The sequence below is a fragment of the Dendrobates tinctorius genome, unplaced genomic scaffold (genome assembly GCF_039654945.1).
Source record: "Dendrobates tinctorius isolate UK_male_01 unplaced genomic scaffold, ASM3965494v1 ptg000014l, whole genome shotgun sequence".
Classification (NCBI taxonomy): domain Eukaryota; kingdom Metazoa; phylum Chordata; class Amphibia; order Anura; family Dendrobatidae; genus Dendrobates; species Dendrobates tinctorius.
The window spans coordinates 8,686,259-8,691,722 of record NW_027361682.1 but is presented as its reverse complement, the minus strand read 5'-3'; the positions used below and the strand labels follow the sequence as shown (position 1 = coordinate 8,691,722).

At 41.3% G+C, this 5,464-nt stretch overlaps 1 long non-coding RNA gene across 1 annotated transcript; it reads right to left on the bottom strand.

Annotated features, from left to right (window-relative positions):
* Window positions 1–548: 548 nt before the first annotated feature.
* LOC141071287 (uncharacterized) lies at window positions 549–5,191 on the bottom strand. The gene is made up of 3 exons (XR_012226677.1): window positions 3,859–5,191; window positions 1,941–2,120; window positions 549–1,686 (listed from the first exon to the last, which is right to left on the bottom strand). It is a non-coding gene; the product is annotated as an uncharacterized lncRNA (long non-coding RNA).
* Between the last annotated feature and the right edge of the window lie 273 nt (window positions 5,192–5,464).

The following is a 5,464-nucleotide window of genomic DNA, read 5'->3' as shown; positions in this document are numbered from 1 at the left end:
ATTAACAAAAACAGTTTTAAAAAAAAAATAAATAAGGTACTACAGTTGGTGCCTTTAAGGTTGTGTGGATGACCCAGCTTGTAATATTTGAAAGACTTTGCACATAGTGCATAGCCTGTCACGGAGTGACTGACCCAGCGTGACACGACCCAAAGGTTGGTCAGTCACCAAACAACACAACACACAAGGGAACACCAGGGCAACTATAACAATGGTGGGCCCTGTCGATAGGGAATGGGGGAACGGACACCTCCTCCACTCACCTGAGGATGAGCCCTGATCTCACAATCATCCCTCATTGATCTCAATATCATCTACGACTTGGGTCACCCCCCGGCTGAGTGGGACAGAGTCAATGGCCTGGACGCTTAGGGGTTTGGCTAGCGTCTTACACCTTAGGCCAGGGGTCCTCAAACTTTTTAAACAGGGGGCCAGATTACGGTCCCTCGGACCGTTGGAGGGCCGGAATATAGTTTAAAAAAAATTATGAATAAATTCCTGTGCACACTGCACATATCTTATTTATCCATAAACAACGAGAATAAGTATAAATTGCCAAAAATACAAATTTTATTGAATGCAAAAGCACAAAAAATAAATAAATAAAAATTACATAAATGGGTCACTGCTATCCAAAGCGGGAGCCATATTGCACACGTGCCCGAATAAACAAATGCGAATAAGGGTACAAAACAATTACAGTTGTTGATCAAGGAATGGCATGAAATATGCTGCACTTAAACTAGTAGCCATTATAAAGATGAGAACAGCGCAAATGCCTCTGAACTCACAGTGCTTTCCACAGTGGGAATAAACATAGCCAAACCGTGATCACATATCAATGACTGAAAGCGCCCAGAACGAGAGCGCTATATTGTAAAGACAATGTAGAAACATGCGGACAGTATAACAAGGGCACTTACAAGATGTGAGTAAAGGCGCTGGCTTCCCACTCGCCCCAACGCGCGTTTCGCTTCTTCGTCAGGAGGCGTGTCTAAGGGCTAGGTGGGTGGGTATTAAATATACTGGACGGCCAATCAAAAATTGACAAAATGTGCACGTCACTAAATATACATACGATCCATCCCCACTACATGACACCGCTTCCTGCCTTCATGGCGCATGTGCCGCTGACGTCACACTCCTTAAAAGAAGACCACAGGTTAACGGACTTAGACCAGAAGCGGCAGCACGTCGTCAAGACGACCGCGCAAGCGCACTACTTTCCAATTGTCCGCCTGCCAGAGGTAGGAGTTAGACCAAGCCAGACATGCGCACTCGACAGAGCGGTTAAGCAACACATTGTATCATCCATTGGGGGAACTCGGGAAAAACTAAAGCATAATATGATGAATAACAATAAAAAAATAAAGAATAAGGTAACAATTGTGATACATTTATATAACAAATAATAATAAAGTGATTATGGACTACTAATAATAATCATGAAAAGTGATACAACCAAAGTGATATAAGTAAAATAATATACAGTCAAATAAAATATAATCCAATTATGATCAGCATGGTTGATCTTCAAACATGTAATGCTATACATAATAAAATATACTGTAGTAAAAATACTATTCTTGAATAATACATAAGATTCTTCAAGAGATCCCTGTTCAACGCGTCCTATTTCAGAAGGATGATTCAATGGAAGGAAAAATCAGACGAAAAGCTTTCCAACTAAAATCAAATGAATAAAAAATAAAGTTAAAATAACACAAGCGGAATAAAAAACAACGAAATCCCAACCACAAAAAAGGCCCACGAACTATATTATAAAAAAGAGCTGAACCCGAAACTTTCATTTAACCCAAAAGGGGTGATGGAATGTAAACGGTATATCCACTTACTTTCTACCTGAGATAAACTTTTAAATAGATCCCCACCCCTAGGGCCCAAAGACACTTGATCAATAGCTTTAATAATCAGCTTACTTGAGTCAGACTTATGGTGAACTTTAAAATGTTTCGCGAGAGTCTTCAACGTATCCATGGAATCCATATTCTTTGCCTTTTCAATATCACGTACGTGTTCACGGACACGAATTTTTAGCTCCCGAGTGGTCATTCCTACGTAAATCAGTCCACAAGGACATTGAGCGTGATAAATGACTCCTGAAGATGAACAGGTGAGACGATGCAAGATTTTAAATGTACGGGATCCATCAAAATTAGTAGAGAATTCCTTGCATTTAACTAAATTTCTACAAGCTTTGCACAGTCCACAAGGGAAAAAACATTTAATAGACTGGCCAGTCAATTTGTGCCTAGAACCCTCATAATGACTTCGCACAAGCATATCACGCAGGTTTTGAGATCTTTTAGCTGTAACTAACGGTACTGCTGGAATGATATTTTTAATGATGGGATCCATTTTCAGTACATCCCAATGTTTTTGAAGAATTCCCTTTAGAGAATCCCATTGATAATTAAATGGGGTGATCACTCTAAGTGATGGATTAGCATTGATTTCCCTATTAGATGATTTGTACAATAGTTCATTCCTTGTAACATTACATGCTCTATGATAACCCCGCCGAATAGTCCTATGGCTATACCCGCGTTCACGGAATCTTGAGTATAAATCTTTAGCCTGATGATCGAAAGTTTCTTTCGTCGAACATATTCTCTTGATTCTGAGATGCTGACCAATTGGGATACTATTGATGGTTGAACGCGGATGTGAAGAGCCAGCATGTAATAGGGCATTAGTTGACGTGGGTTTGCGGTACACATCAGTGGCCAAATGGCCATCTTCCATGCATTGAATATCTACATCAAGGAAATTGACTCTACGACCATGGGAATAGGTCAACCTAATATTTAAACAGTTGTCATTGAGTTCCATCATAAGACAATCCAACTGTTCCACCAAGCCCTCCCATATGAACCAAATGTCATCAATATAACGAATCCATTTGTGGATTCTAACCATCTGGCTCACCGGGTTGCTCTGAAATATGTCACGCTCCCAAGCCCCAAGGAACAAGTTGGCGTACGAGGGGGCACAGCAAGCCCCCATGGCTGTCCCCTGGAGCTGTAGGAAAACCTGACCATTAAAGGTAAAACAGTTGTGCTTCAATATAAACTCAAGAAGAAGAATTAAGATCTCAACCAAAGATTTCTCTAGGTTACTAGAATGTAAATACCACGACACCGCACGCAAACCATCCTCATGATGTATTGAAGTATAAAGGCTCTCCACATCCGCGGTCACCATCAACATATTATCCTGCAGATCCAACCCATCAAAATGACCCAAGGCAGATGTTGTGTCTTTAATGAAGGAGGGCAAAGTAGAGACTAATGGTTTTAAATAATGGTCAATGAATTGACACACCATCTCACAGAGTCCTCCATTCCCAGAGACTATGGGTCTCCCCGGTGGATCAATCGGATTTTTGTGTATTTTAGGAATTAAGTAAAATGTAGGAAGGCGTGGTTTAATACCAATAATGGTGTCTTTCATTTTTTTAGAAATTATGTTCATATCGAAAGCCTTAATGATTATTTCACTAAGTTTTTCTTGAAAGGATGTTAATGGATTATGTGTTAATTTTTTATAACACTTTTTGTCCGACAGCAATTTCATAGCCTGTTTCTCATACAGTATATTTGGCCAGATTACCAGGTTACCACCTTTATCGGCAGATTTAAATGTAACATCTGACCATGATTTCAACTCCTTAATGGCAGCTTCAACTGACTGTCTATTTTTATTTTTAGGGGAAACAATCCTCAATTTCTCAATGTCAGCTGAAACCAATTTAACAAAAATATCAACTGCCGGGCAAATATTAAGACTAGGGAATTTTTTTGATTTATTAAAGAGATAATGAGGGAAATCACTAACCTCAGACACACCATTCTCATCCGCCAGGGATTCCAAAATCTCCAGAGCCTCCCTCTCCTCCCTAGTATCAAATCCTATATTCATGTTGGACTTTTCATGAAATCGTTTAAGAATCAGCTTTCTGGCAAACAAGTGCACATCCTTTATTGCCGTGAATGGGTCTAGGGGAGTACCAGGAGAAAAAGTTAAACCCTTCTCAAGTAGATCAATCTGAGTATCAGAAAGACAATGTTCTGAAAGGTTTATTACCTTAGGATGATCATTACGTCTGTGATTATCTTGTCTCATTTTGTAATCACGATTATTACTCCTTCCACCAAACCTTGTTCTAGTATATGCATAGCCCCCGGGTTCAGATTCCGAGTTAGAGGACGCACTACTTGCATGTGATGATAAAGATATATTGGAAGAACTCCTAATCAAGGGCTTCTCCAATTTGAGCGTTTTAAATTGCCAACGATACACTTTTTTATTTTCATAGTCGCCAACGTCTCTTTGATATTTCTTTGTTTTAATGGTACTAATATCTTGTTCCCATTTACTCAAATCACGCTCAAGGTCCTTGTAGAAAGAATTCAATTCCTCACTTTGAAATTTCTGACTCATCGAGTTCTGTGATTGCTCAATTTGCAAATCAATCTCAGCAAGCAATTTGACATTCTTTTCATTAATGATTTGCATGAAAGACAAAGAACAATTAGTTGCACATTCTTCCCATTTCTTAAGAAGCACCTCATCATCCAGTTCAAAAGACGGGAACAATTGGACACGTAAACCCCTTGGAATAATTTTCAACCTCAAATAGTTGTCCAATGAGATCTTAGTCCACCATAACCGGGTCTTTTTATGAACAAGATTCTTATGGTTCCGGGTCAGGTCCTTAAAATCACACTGAGTATTAGAGTTGAGCGATACCGTCCGATACTTCAAAGTATCGGATCGGAATGGATCGGCCGATCTTAAAAAAAAGTATCGGTATCGCCGATTCCGATACCGGAAGTCCCATTCAAGTCTATGGGACTTCCGGTATCGGAATAAGAAAAATCCTGTTTTTCCCTTGTACAGCCTCTCTGGGGTCTGTATGGGCCTTTCGGGGGGCTGTGCCGGCCTGCCAGGGGGTCTGTTCAGGCTCCGGTGGTCTGTGCCGGCCTGCCGGGGGGCTGTGCAGGCTCCGGTGGGCTGTGCCGGCCTGCCGGGGGGCTGTGCCGGCCTGCCGGGGGGCTGTGCAGGCTCCGGGGGGCTGTGCCGGCCTGCCGGGGGGCTGTGCCGGCCTGCCGGGGGGCTGTGCCGGCCTGCCGGGGGGCTGTGCAGGCTTCGGGGGTCTGTGCAGGCATCGTCCGATGGGACTACAAGTCCCATCGGGCGATGCCTGCTACCATGACAGTGATTGACACATTAGCCAATGATGGGACAGTAGTAGTCCCATCATCCGGCTAATGTGTTGAATGTAAAAAAAAAAAAAAAAAAATTACATGCTACATACATACAACATGCATACTACATACATGCTACATTCATACTACATACTACATACATGCTACATTCATACTACATATATACTACATGCAACATACATACTACATATATACTACATGCATGCAACATG